This window comes from Periplaneta americana, chromosome 13 (genome assembly GCF_040183065.1).
Source record: "Periplaneta americana isolate PAMFEO1 chromosome 13, P.americana_PAMFEO1_priV1, whole genome shotgun sequence".
Taxonomy (NCBI): domain Eukaryota; kingdom Metazoa; phylum Arthropoda; class Insecta; order Blattodea; family Blattidae; genus Periplaneta; species Periplaneta americana.
Genome location: NC_091129.1, coordinates 19,114,142 through 19,129,670, shown reverse-complemented (window position 1 = coordinate 19,129,670; position 15,529 = coordinate 19,114,142).

Below are 15,529 nucleotides of genomic sequence, written 5' to 3'. Positions count from 1 at the left end.
ATTCCCATTTCGTGCTATATTCTGATTACGAGACATGATCGCCTTTTCAAGATATACTTCCAGATCTATCTCTTTACTTGCTTCAAGTAAAATTCCCTAATAGTTTGAGGATTTTCTCCTAACATATCCACGTCATCCGCATAAAGAAACAGCTGATGTAACCCTTTCAATTCCAAACCGCCTCTGTTATCCTGCACTTTCCTAATGGCATGTTCTAGAACAAATTAAAATGTAAAGGTGATAGTGCATCTCCTTGCTTTAGTTCTTATTGAATTGGAAAAAACAGCCGACGAAATCTGGCCTATACGGTCTCTTCTGATGTGCATTTGAGTGAGACACATTTTAATTAATCGAACTAGTTTCTTGAGAATACCAGATTAAATAAGAATATTATATAAAACTATTCTTTTAACTGAGACACATATCTGTGTCACATATCTTTGTGAACTCTATGAATAACTGATGTACTGTACCCTTATGCTTACTTGTATAATATAAGAACTATACGATTTTTCATGTAGTGGCTTTTCCAAAAACATTTTCAAGTTATTGTTATACAGGGTGATTCAGGGGAATTTACCGTCACTTACAGAGTTTATTTCCGAAGACATTCTGAGCAAAAAATGTCATATAAACATTTGTCCTAATCTGAATATTTTCAGAGTTACACTAATTAGAATTTGTTAGTAATATATATATTCTTTTAGTTTTAAGGGTAAAAATATTAGTCTAAAAATAGAGAATTAATTACACAGAAATATAATTTTTAATTAGCTAGTGTTCTGAAGCTAAAATGTGTTATTAATTGCTTTGTACACATTGTTACAAATCATACGACTTTAGGAACTTGATTCTTTAAAGTTTAATTATGCATCCTAATGTACAGTCTCAAAGAATTTACAAGATCGGCTTGATTTGTAACAATTATTATGTTAAATCGTGAGAAAATGTAATTTATAGTCAAAATTCGAATATATATATATATATATATTCTTTACGAAACAACTATGGAATTCACGACACATTTTTAGCTTCAGAATACTAGCTAATTAAAGAAATTATATTCCTGAATAGTTCATTCTTTATCTGTAATATTATTTTACCCTTAAAACTTAACAATAAAGGTATTTTACAAACAAATTCAAATTAGTGTAGCTCTGAAAATATTGAAATAAGGAGAAATGTTTACACTACATTTTTTGCTCAGAATATCTTCGCAAATAAGCTCACCAAGTGACGGTAAATCCTCTTGATTCAATGACATGAGACGAGGATAATATTAAAATGGATTTGAGGGAGGCGGGATATGGTGATAGAGAGTGGATTAATCTTGCACAGGATAGGGATCAATGGTGGGCTTATGTGAGGGAGGCAATGAACTTGCGGATTCCTTAAAAGCCATTTGTAAGTAAGTAAGTATTAAGATATTTACAAATCGATGAAAGAAAATGATGAACATAGTTTTTCTCGATTACCTCAAAACACTGGCTTGGTCTTTATCCACTTATCATTCTCAGGTCTTCAATTTCTCTCCCACTACATAAGTTAATTCTGTGTATTAAATCTTTAATACAACGAGATATTTTGATTCCTGTGTTGTGAATGTGAAGCTATGCTGATAGCGTTGTTTTTCAGTCAGTTTTAATCTAAGAACAAAGTGGAATAGATGTTCCTTGCTCACACCAAACCTAAGGCCTTTGTTAGTGGGAGTTGTGTATAAAGAGTAAAGATTGCAGGAGCAGACAATCCCTGGGGCTGAGTGATGGCCCCCAGGCACGACAGCGATACTCATCTATTTAGTCCAGTTAGGTCCGCTGTTTTTCCTTTCTGTATAGCAACTTGGTCGTCATATCATGTCACGCCGGGCTCCACCGCCACCGCACCTAACATATTAATCAACTTTGTGTGTGCTTCACGTCAAGAGCGGTGAGCGCGGGCAATCCTGAAAGATTCATGTGGCAGTTTACAGACGCTCAAATCGCATCTAGATACATTACTGACCCCGAACTTCAAACCGCGTCTGTGTTACAACTCCCTAATTTAATCATTTTCTCAGTCTTATAAAATAGGAGAACGAGAAAGGTCTAATTCTTTATTCTAAATGTATTTTCTAACTTCCATTTAATCCACAATTTCAATTCTATTCATGTTTCGAAATGTACGAGCTATTCCATCTCAAATAGACCGAAATATAGAGAAAATTGACCTTACAATTTCTAAATAAAATTAAACTTATTTTGTACGTAGAGAACTGTTACAATGCTTTGTACACAGTTTGAGGTATCAGAACTTCATACTTACTTACTTACATACAAATGGCTTTTAAGGAACCCGAAGGTTCATTGCCGCCCTCACATAAGCCCGCCATCGGTCCCTATCCTGTGCAAGATTAATCCAGTCTCTATCATCACACCCCACCTCCCTCAAATCCATTTTAATATTATCCTCCCATCTACGTCTCGGCCTTCCCTAAGGTCTTTTTCCCTCCGGTCTCCCAACTAACACTCTATATGCATTTCTGGATTCGCCCATACGTGCTACATGCCCTGCCCATCTCAAACGTCTGGATTTTAAGTTCCTAATTATGTCAGGCGAAGAATACAATGCGTGCAGTTCTGTGTTGTGTAACTTTCTCCATTCTCCTGTAACTTCATCCCGCTTAGCCCCAAATATTTTCCTAAGAACCTTATTCTCAAACACCTTTAACCTATGTTCCTCTTTCAGAGTGAGAGTCCAAGTTTCACAATCATACAGTACAACCGGTAATATAACTGTTTTATAAATTCTAAGTTTCAGATTTTTGGACAGCAAACTGGATGATAAGAGCTTCTCAACGGAATAATAACACGCATTTCCCATATTTATTCTGCGTTTAATTTCCTCCCGAGTGTCATTTATATTTGTTACTGCTGCTCCAAGATATTTTAATTTTTCCACCTCTTCGAAGGATAAATCTCCAATTTTTATATTTCCATTTCGTACAATATTCTGATCACGAGACATAATCATATACTTTGTCTTTTCGGGATTTACTTCCAAACCAATCGCTTCACTTTCTTCAAGTAAAATTTCCGCGTTTTCCCTAATCGTTTGTGGATTTTCTCCTGACATATTCACGTCATCTGCATAGACAAGAAGCTGATGTAACCCGTTCAATTCCAAACCCTGCCTGTTATCCTGAACTTTCCTAATGGCATATTCTAGAGCGAAGTTAAAAAGTAAAGGTGATAGTGCATCTCCCTGCTTTAGGCCGCAGTGAATTGGAAAAGCATTAGATAGAAAATGACCTATACGGATTCTGCTGTATGTTTCACTGAGACACATTTTAATTAATCGAACTATTTTCTTGGGAATACCAAATTCAATAAGAATATCATATAATACTTCCCTCTTAACCAAGTCATATGCCTTTTTGAAATCTATGAATAACTATTCCGAGGCTTATTGTAGGGATTCGTAACAAGTTGTTTTTTACGGTAATGGGTTGTTAGCCCTTCGCCCAACCCCCAAGCTGGAGGACCACCCCTTATCGGCTGTCCACGACTGTTTATTCAAGATATTCGCAGCTACCCTCCATATCTGGAGGCCGTCTCCTCTATCCGCAACCTGAGGACGCGCCATGCCGTGGTGATAGGGACCCACCATACATGGCTCAGAACTTCATAGTGTTTAAATTTAAAATATTTAAATGTATCGTATTTTCATAAAATTAGCAATTTTAAACTGTTGTAGATCCGAAACCCTTTCACCCTATGATCAAAATCATGGTTTATTTTGATGCTGAGAAATTAAAGTTTATATTGACATATAAACAGATTTTCTTACTTTTTATGGAAATGGAGAAATTGGTAAAGTGGTGAATTGGTAAAGTTTCTACACATTGATAAGTAAAATTTAATGGCGATACAGAATATTTAAGGGGAGAGAATGGTATGTTTTTGTGAAAAATGAGTAAATTAAAAAAAAATCTTTAAAATACTCTGTGATATGTGTGGAATGCATAACATTAAACTTCCTGCTTTATGGATTTTTAAATCATTCGCTCACTTTTATTGTTGTTTCCAGTAAATTAAATTAATTTTTTTCTTTAAAACACTCTTTGATATGTGTGGAATGCATTGCACAACATTTTGTGTGTATTTGTGCCCTTATCGCATGTTGAGACGTCAATTTTAAACTTCCTGCGCTATGGATTTTTAAGTCACACTCCCACTTTTTTTGCTACATTGCCAGACAAAAATGGATATAATTTCTGAACTATTAAAGATACACGCATGAAATTTAGAACACACATTCTTTAGACTATTTGGAAACGTTTCTCTGTAACAGAATTTTGTTAATTGATTTCATTTTAAAAATACGTCCGTTTGTTTGCAAGAAAGGTAATCATAAAACTGTCATTAAATTTAATTGCTTATTTTACAAACGTAGGAACTAATATCAAAATTCTGTTACGGACAGTTTGTAGAAAATGTTTTTCCAAATACATTGCAAAAAAAAGTTTGAATTTATCTTTAAAAAAGGTTTAGATATATTGGTTTTAGTACAATCCTGCATTGGGTATATTTTTTTTTTCAAATTTGGCCCCCCCAAATAATTTTTTTTTTCGAAATATTTTTATTTGGTTGAGTTGCCACACCTATGAGCTCTCTACATACAAGAAATTAATATGTTACACCAAATATGAAATAAGTTAAAACAAAACCCTTCTCCCCCCTCAAATTGTGATATAGGGTGTCATTATAGAAACTAATGTTTACGATCACACCCGGTATGCCTGAATAACTAATTTTTTTTCAAACACTGGAATGATATTGTATGGATTATCTTTTATTTTTTGTAAAATTGAAATTTAAGAAGTTATGATTAATAATTCATATTTTTAATCACCCTGTGCATAATTAATACACTTTTAAAAACACTTTAAATGTAATTAGATATACATGACTACATCACTCCTCCTAGACTAGGCAACGCTGCACTCCTCTGATTAGCGGAAACCGTAAAACCATTGAGGGTTATGTGCAGGAGGTTTGCCGAGTAGAACTGCCATAACTCCATTAAATTACTCATTGTATTTGGTTTGTGGTTACAGCTTTTGGTTAATTAACCGAATACTGAAATGGGAAGTTTCCATTGTTTTGAAATTGCTTCGATGAAATCATAACTGAAACACATCACACTTACAGCAGCTTTTCTGCCCATTTTCCCGGATCCGCATTCCTGAATAGCAAGTTTCCCGAAAAATCGTTTTCCTAAAAGTCTGTTTCTCAAATCTACGAGAGTGGTACTGAAAATCATGAGCAACCCATTGTTATAAATCTTAATTTTTATTTTTTAGACAAACCAGGTATATCATCTTAATCTACAGACTTTTCCGCTACTTTTCAACATAGTCTCCATTTCTTTGCACACATTTTTCCCGCCGTTCTGGAAGTTTAAAAATTCCCTTGCTGTAGAAGTCCGTTTCATCTTCCAGAAGACAATGACGCACTGCTTTCCAGATATACTCCAGTGTCTCGTAACTTTGGCCTCGCAGCTGCTCCTTTACAGAACCGAAAAGGTGGAAGCCGGAGAGTGCCAAGTCGGGACTGTATGGACGTTGTGGAAGAGCTCCACGGTGACACGATCAGTGTGAGGCCACGCGTTATCATGTTGCTAGGCGATTTTCTTTCCATGGCGTTTCTCGCGCAATTCCCGACGGAGCTTCAAAACCGTCTGAATACAGCGGACAGCATTTACAATCTGTCCAGGTTTAAGAAATACAGCCATGGCGAAAATGCGACTCACGAGCACATTGTGGCTCGCAATGATAGCTGTGCATTTCCTTTGCTTCCTACCTTCCACAACCCCCACCCTCTCACTCACTGGAGTCAAACCCCGTTCCATTTCTATTGGTCTCTGACCTGCGAGTGGCGTATCGTCGCAATGTCTCTCTCGAAACCATGTACCTCTACAAAAACGAGTGTTCCAAGCAGGATGGGGGGACGCATTTTTTGCTGACAATATGGGAATATTAAATGTATGATTTGTTCACAAGTATTATGAAACATTCAAAGGCTAAGTGTTGTTGTTATTATTATTATTACTATTATTATTATTGTTATTATTATCATTATCATCATCATCATCATCATATCTGTATGTCGATACTTTTTCAGCAGATGTACGAATAATGCGGTTATCTCTTCAATTTAAACTCACATATTTACAATGTGATATTAAATGAAAGCTAGATATAAGGACTTGATAAATGCTAAACTTGTCAAATCTTTGCCAAAAAAATATATCCGAACCATCGTTCTTTCGCTTGCTCTTTTGAAGCCATGTTCGCTACAACTTATGTTTCTGAAAAATTATTTTCAACAATGAAAATAGTAAAAATCAAATTTAGATCACGGCTGACAGACAAATACCTTCGTGATCAACTACGACTGGCAGTAAGAGACATAATTCCTGATTTTGAAACTCTGTCGCAGAGACATTCTGAAGACAATTACAGTAATTTTAGGTTGTGATAATGTGTCCTATGTTTTCTTGTTCATTTCTTTCTTCGTTACACGTACTAAACATTAGTTTGTAGCCTTGTACTGTGTAACATTTTATGTAAGTGCTTGACGTAAGGAAAATGAAAAACTGTTATTAAGTCAGGCAGTTGCTTGACTTCCCTTTCGGGTGTCCGCCTCCCTCCACAGGTGCTATGCACGTTGCAGGTTACACAGTGGCTCGGCGCACGATCGCATTTTCGCCACGGCTGAAGAAATGTAACCAAAATACATCCCAGAACTCATCTACTCTTTTCTTGTTGAGTTCCGTGGAGGCAGTTCGAGGGCGACCGCTACGAGGCTCATCTTGGATGCTCGTGTTCCCATCTTCGAAATGTTTCACCCATCTCCTAACACTGCTGGCGCCCATGCACACATCTCCGTATGCACGCTGAAGTCTGAGGTGAATTTCAGCAGCAGATTTTTCTTCTTTAACAAAGAATTTAATGACAGCATTAACGAACCATCGTTGTCGATCATTTTGCAAACATTGCCTGTGGTCACATGATAGAAGTTAATGACGTCACAATATGTCAATACATAGTGTAAAGTCTGTAGATTATGATCATATAATCGTTTTGTTACATTGTTGAAATTGAAATTATAGAAATGTGCTGCTCATGAATTTCAGTACGACCTTTTGTACATTCCCGAATGCTTGTTCCCGAAGCTAGGTATTACCGGAATTTCGTTATCATTCACTTACAGGAATATATCTAAAAGTTTCAGAAAAAGACATTAACAATCGTTGACAATGAAATTTTCTTTTAATTCAGTATGACTGATAGACATTATTATTCTGCTCGAGGTGGGAAGGAACTCCTGTTCGGTGATTATGAGTAGGAATAGTGCAGGAGATATAATTCACTGGGTTTTTAATCTAGTGATGTACGTTTCAAGCAATGGTTAGCACGAGCATTAACGTTTGGATCACTCATAATATGACAGTGTTGAAAAAGCCTGCTGGATCTCGTCTTACACATGTATGTATGTACAGGGACATCATTTTATTTTTACTTCAATTTTTATCGTCCCTGAGTTTTTGCATGTACTTCACTCCCACCCCTTCTACTAAGGAAGTTCCAACTCCACACAGAACCAAGACCGCAGATAGTAAGCAGTACTGAGTTACTGAGTATAGTGCGTTCCAGAAATATGTTCGCGTTTTCCAGTGACGAAAGAGCTTTCAATATTGAATCATATTTTCGCACAGGTACTGTCCGTTTGCCTACGTCGCATCCCGATTTCCCCCACCTGCTTCTCTCGCCCCTCTGTAAAAGCTGGGCTGTCTTAGCTCTTTTCTGAAAACATTAATTTCTCTTAGGAATTGGAAGTTTACGTAATATTATACAGCTGTTTAATTTAACTTAAATAAAAGGGCCTCGTTAAGTAATTAACTGTCACGTGATTTCCTCCCTTTCTACAATTCTGCGGCATAACCACTTGAACGGACAGTAGATAGCATGTCTGAGTAATTTTATGTTTTCGGGTCGGGCAGAAGTGAAGATTGAATTTACAGTACGTAGAGTAGGTACAGAATTATTTCAACATGAGTTACTAGTACGAAGGACGAAACTGGCAATTGGAATTAGATGCAATAGTCTATAGTGCGATAATATGCACAAAAGAACTGAAGCCTGTATCGAAATGAACGTCCACTATTTTCAAAATTGTGTTTAAATATTCATATTATGATTATTTTTCAGTTTAACTTCTTTCTCTATATTGTACGCTAATGTGCTGTAGACAGTATAATATACATCGCATAATGAATACGTTCGCATGGATAACTCACTTCGTGAGTAAAAACACTTATTCTTAATACAGTACTGTACTTTGATTAAAGGAAAATCTAATGAAAATTATCAAACTCAAAATCGCGATATTTCCTAGTTTACGTAAATGGATGAACTACTTTTCTTCCATCCTATACCTAGTAGAGTGATTTGTGTTTTACGCCAGTATCATCGAACTCCAGTCTTGGAGGGGGGAGCAAGCGGTGCTTCCGGTTCTCTAAAGGTATAGACAGGTTAATATTAAAAATGTTAGTAAAAATAAAATGATGTCCCTGTATTTATTTACACTGCAAGTGGGCAAGCACCCGGTGACAGTGGTATACACAATATAAACAATACACAAAAAATGATAAGTAACACACAATAAATTTACAATACACAACACAATTATACAATACACAATACAATTTTATACACAATACAATAATAATACACAATATAATTTAACACAATAATAATAAAACATAGATAAAATACCTAATTTTACATTACAACCTACATAATTATGTATAGGCCCTACATAAGTTTCAATAGTCTTTCACTTTACTCTCATCTCACTCACTGTAGTGGCACTATGACGCATTTCACGGACACTTTAGCACACATTTCACTGACACACTATAACACATTTCACTGACACTATAGAACACATTTCACTGACGCTATAAATTATCACTGATCGGAACTATTCACTGCACTGTAAAACCATAACTCCACTGACTCACCTCGCTTCACTGATACAACAGTTCAAATAAGTCAAATAATTACACCCTTATGCATACTGTACTTATAAACAGAACTACATTTAAACTAAACATTTCTAGTCTAAGGCCCTCTTACACGCTATTTTTAAATAATTTACAATTCAAACCAAGGAAGTAACTCGTCAGGCTAAATAAATACATGTCACCTTAAAAAATTAAATCTTAAATGTCACCTTAATTTTAATTTCCACTTTATACACAACTTTTTAAGTTATTCTTGAATCTCCTTCAGGAAGGACAGCCCTCAAAGACCGCTGCAGGTAGGTCATTCCAATCATTTATAGTTCTATTTAAAAATGAGAATTTACCTACATCCGTTTTCTGTTTCCTACATTTGATTTTAAAATCATGATCGTTCCTACCATAGTACGTTGGCTTTTCTAACCGAGCCGTTATGTCTACCCATGCTTTCTGACCTAGATGTGCTCTATACAATGATGTTATTCTAGTTTTCCTACGTCTGTTTTCCAAAGTTTCTCATTTAAGTTCTTTTATCTTATCGTTTCCATTTCTCTTTTACCTTTAACAAATTTAGCTGCCCTATACTGGATTCTTTCTAAGGAATTTATCTGATATATTCTATAGGGATCCCTACATGTAGTTCCGTATTCCATTAACGGTCGCACTAACGTTAGATATGCCATTTCCCTAGATTTGGGGCTAGCCTAATATAGAGAAAGCACGGGCGGAGCTAGTGACGCCGCAATATTAAAACTGAGACCCATATGTTCCTAGCACTAGCATTTGCACCCATTTACTCTTATATTTGATTATTTCTATGTTACCCACATCTCTGGCATACGAGCTAACGGCAGAATGCACGCTGTGCCTTCACAATACCAGGTGAAATTGTGAAATCAGTAGTGCTGTCGAACGACCAATATACTTAATCGATTAACTACTTGAATTAAATCGATTGATTAATCGAATTTTTATCGAGTTGAAAAAATGTTTTAATATACTGTAATACACAATTATTGTTAAATGTAACTTGTGTTCGGTGATAAGCATAAGTATTAAATGATTATATCTGTATACAGGGTGTTTAAAAATACGGGGCATACTTTCAGGTATGTATTTCCCACATGTAGACAATCAAAATAGTTCATTACAACATGTGTCCGGAAATGCTTCATTTCCGAGTTATGGCCTTCACAACATTGAAATTCACCGGAACGTTTTTCTTTCCGCAGGTCGTTGTCATTACAGAAGATGTTCAAAATGGCCACCTCCTGCTTGAATACAGACCTCACATCGATGTCTCATTGACCTGCGAACACGATCCCAGGAGTAGCTATTGCGTATGTCCGCAGAATATGCCACAATTCGATTCCGACGGGATTCCAAATCAGGCACCGGAGACGAATAAACCAATGATTTTAAATGGCCCCACAAGTAGAAATCGAGAGGGTTCAGATCAGGTGAGCGTGGAGGCCAAGCAACTGGGCCACCTCTACCTATCCATCGATCAGGAAACCTTCGATCCAAGTACCGGCGAGCCGTACGACTGAAGTGTGCAGGAGCGCCATCATGCAAAAGTGAATGTGTTGACGATTGATGAGTGGAGTGTCTTCTAAAACATGAGGCATGGTTGCGGTGAATTTCAATGTTGTGAAGGCCATAACTGGGAAATAAAGCATTTCCGGACACATGTTGTAATGAACTATTTTGTTTGTCTGCATGTGGGAAATACATACCTGAAATTATGCCCCGTATTATTGAAACACTCTGTATATTGTATCGTTGTATTACAAAACAACTATTTTAATTACTTACTAATTTATTTATTATGAGGCTTATAATTTATTGCGTCAATTTCTGTAGAAATTTTTGAGACAAACATTAATAACAAAAAGTATGAAGACTCACCTAGTTAATACTGCTTCATCCATGATTTTAAACATGTGAGTGCATTCATATGCTCCGAATTAAGTGCCGCTGTACGTTTAGTAACAATGTTTCCTGCATCACTAAACACGAAAAAAAAAACTTTTTTTCTGTCAAGCACTTCTCCACGAACGTTCAATTTAAATCCAAACGTTTCACCGAGTTTACCTCTCAGATTCTCATATGACATAATTGAATTTACACTTTTGACAAACCACGTAAAACTGATTTTTTTTTCTTTATCAAACTAAACACACAACCGTCATATACAAACTCAGTACAGGAACTGCAAACACCTGCAAAACTACAGCGGTCGAAACAGAAGACTGGCCCCTATTGTAATCTGAATTACCAGATTTTAGAAAAAGAAGATAGTTACGCTCTCACTTGCACACATTGTATACATGGTTATTTTATAAGAAATGAGGAGGACGAATCCCAGAAAAGTATGTATTTAATATACTAGGAAGATGAGCCGACAATAAGGAGGAAGTTTTCTTGGAAAACCATAAAACTTAATAAGAGTTTCGTATTGTGTTTCAACTTTCAATAGAGGCAGACTAGGGCACTGTCCTTATATGTCCATCTCTTTCTGAAGTGTTTGTTCAAAGATTTTCTCTACGCTACCTGGTTTACAGTTAGAAAATAACAGTACTATTGTGCTTTTAATTAAGCAACTTCCGGGAGAAAAATATTGTCGAAAGTTTCAGTATGAGTTTGTATTAACAAAATAATTAATATAAACTACAACCGATTAATTTTAATCGACTCGATTATTCGATTAAATATTTTTTAACAATTAATCTTATAACAGAAATTGATCTATTAATCCATTAGATTACTCGATTAAATCCCACAACACTAGAAATTATTATCTACTATAAACAACGAACATGGTACAAACAATTTGTCGGATTGGCAAAAAAATCACCTGCAAGTACTGTTCGCAAAACACCATCCAATCGCACTGACTCAACTTCTAAAGCAAAAGAGAGACACTCGGACAATGATTGCAGAATGGATAGACGAGTGCGGGAACAGCCTAAGAGAAATTGGTTACATCTTCAAAGACGAATTAGACTTATATGTCAAGACTAAAATGCCAGCAATAGACGTCTTGACTACCTGAGGAGACTTGGTTGTAATTTCACTTTATGTGTGTGTGTCTAATGCTCTGGATTTAACAATGAAGTCATCATCCTTCTTGCTTCCCAATATTTTGATGGAAGGTCCACAAATGTCCTAAGAGTTTTACAATTAGCCAGGTGCTCCATCTCCATGTCCTCTTCTCTGGCGCACAGTAAGCATTTAGGTGAATTCAGTACTCCAATACGATGGAGATGTTTACTGAGGCAATAATGACCAGTAATCAATCTAAACATGGCCACGGCAGATTTTCGAGGTAGATCAGGAATTAGTTTTGGATCTTTGAGTGATTCTTTCCATTTTGAATTTTGATGTTTTGCCTGTTCGCTGTTACTTATTCTTTTTATGACTCGTTTTATTGATTCATATGGCAACTTGAAATTTGTTTTTAAGTTGATTTTAGTTCCCTTCTTTGCTAACATATCTGCTTTCTCGTTACCGTTCAGTCCGCAGTGGGCCGGGATCCATTGGAAGACCATATTTTTATTTAGCATTTGAATTTGTTTTACCATGCAATGAATTACTTTTATTTTTTCAATTTTAGGGCATGTAGTTGAGCTGATGGACTAGATTGCAGCTTTGGAGTCAGACAGGATGACTATGTTTTTGCACTGGTTTAGCCAAACAAATACATTTTGAAATGATGTACAGGGTGCGTCAGAAAGAACGGATGGATTTCACATGGCAAGAAAATTGTAAAGATTCATCAAATCAAAAATTTATTGTTATCAACATATTCACCAATATATGCAGTTTATTTATGTAAAACAACATTATCCATATGATGTCCTTGGCTTTCAATACAGGCATCGATGCGTTTTCTAATGTTCGCCATCACTTTCACAGTCATAGCTGGTGCAATTGCCACGATTTCTTCACGAATCGCTGTCTTCAGTTCGTCCAGTGTATGTGATCGATGTTTACAAACTTACGCCTTCAAATGGTCCCAAAGAAAGAAGTCGCAGGGCGCGAGATCTTACCGTAGCCTCGGACAATCTCAGTGCAATAGAATTTCGTCCAGGTGATTTCTTCTTTAATGTTGAACCTGTGATACGAAATGAAGCCACCCACCGCAAAATTGTATTCCAAGTTGGAATCCTAGCGTGACATCCGATGTCGAAATGAGTCCTGAGTGGCGATCACAGACTCTTCATTTTTCAAAAATGTCTCTACGATGAAAGCACGTTGTACACCAGACCAACACCATATTCTCAACTGAAACTGCATTCTATGGCTGACCCAACAGTCGTGGTCCCCCTCACTATATCTCTCTCCTCGTTGCGTATCGATAGTTTGAAATCCATCCGTTCTTTCTGACGCACCCTTTATAAATGGCTTCAACTCCACAATCAAAATTTGTTGTGTAGGCTACTTGCCAACATTTTTATAAAGAGAAAAGTATTGCCAAGTAACTCCTGCTCCAGGTCCTTCATTTTGATCCATGAGAGATCCATCAGTGTAAATGTACAAATCACTTTATAAATGGGATTAAGGTATGTTTGAGTGCGGAATTTTTCAGGGAATGTTATAAACTGCTCGTTTGGAGAAAAACTGGAATTTATCTGTCTTAAGTTTAGTTGTAAAAATTACTCTTTGGACTCTAACTGCACTAATTTTAAGTCTTTCCTGACAAAACAGATTTTTTGATAAAGCGTAGTTTGATTCTAGGCGACTCAATTAAAGAAAATCTACTGTTCAGATATAAAGCCAAGTTATGTGTTCAAAAGCTATAAAAACCAACTGTTTAACTTCAACAGTTTTTTAGAAAACTTTTCTTATGTGAAACATAATTTAACATCTTGTAGATAGGCAATTCCCTCTCCCCTTCATTATGTATTATTTTGTTATCTAATAATTCATACGTTTCTTTGTCATTCATTACAAAGAGCTTGCACATTCATGTAGTTCTGAGAAACACTATACAGAATACTGCAATGTACAAGGAAATAATAATACTGAATAACAAGTCGCCAATAAGTTCAGTCCAGACTCTAACAAAGTAACTTTTTATTAATAAAATGTCGCGCTGAAACTAATAATTTGGATACAAGCTGTTGTAAAGGAATAAAACTTTGCGTAATTAAATTTAAGAAAAAAATGCTTTCTTTGCTTCACGGCTTTATTTAGAGTGTGAAGTCTATAAAATACACATAAAAGTTATTCAAAATATTCATTGCATATAACACATAAAACAAAAAATATTTCCAGGGAATATCAAAGATGAAAATATGCGGCATTTTTTGTTCGCAATTTTATTTATTTTTAATCTGTAAAGCAATGAACTACAACATCAGAGACTGTGTTATTCATTACTCCTCCAACATACGTCATACCTGACAACCGAATATTATTACATAAACGCTACTGTTTTGTGTATTACCCACATATGTAGTTCAGTAGAGAAGGGACACGAGTTCATTTAATTTAACGTATAATAAATTCCTATAAATATTCTAAGTTTATTCTCTTCTAACTTATTAAACTGCAATTTGGTCAACAGTCGAGAGAAGGATTGTTTTGGAATAACATTTAAATTTTATTTGTGTTAATTCCTTTTCTTTCCTTCGTGAAAAGTATCCGCCCTTAAAGTTGATTTTTATTTCATGGTGATATAAATAACATATGAAAACTACGAAGAAAATCATCATCATCAATAGCTATCAGGGTTTAGGCCATTTGGCCTGTTCCGTCTCAGGTGAAAAGCTGGTCTCTCCATCGCTTCACGATCTCTGTATCCAAGGGGTCTGTAATTTAATAATCTCCTGGGTAGTCTATCATTTGGCATCCATAGAACATGCTCATGCCAGTTGCTCCGATACTTGTGGATTGTCTCTGTAATGGCTGCGATATTTAGTTCTTGTCGGATGCCTTCATTATATTTATGGTCATAGAGAGTGCAGCCTGCTAGCGGTCTTAGTAATCTCATCTCAGCTGCTTCTATTCTTTTCAGTTGACTAGTTGTTAGAGTCCAAGTTTCTGATCCATATAGCAAAGTTGGAATGGCCATTGTTTTGTAGAATTTCAAAATTGTGTCTTGTCGGACCTTCTTAAACAGTGCATTTATAATTGTTCTTAGCAGCTGTTGAAATTTGGCTAATTTATTATCTATATCTCGAGAATGAATATAGGAGAGATTACAGCTCAGTGAGATAAATACAAAAGTATAGCATCAATCTATAACAACGATGTATAGTTTTGAAAAAAGGCCTAATAATGAACAATACAAAATTATGTGTTGGTCGCCTTTGGCTCTGAGCCCTTCAATTAAAATTAAATTTAACTCGCTAAGGGTACGCTAGAGAGATACAATTCCGCCCCCAGTATGAAGAGGGCGTGATCGTCGAAATAATGCAATCATGTGCAACATTCAATCAGCTGTATTTCTACATTC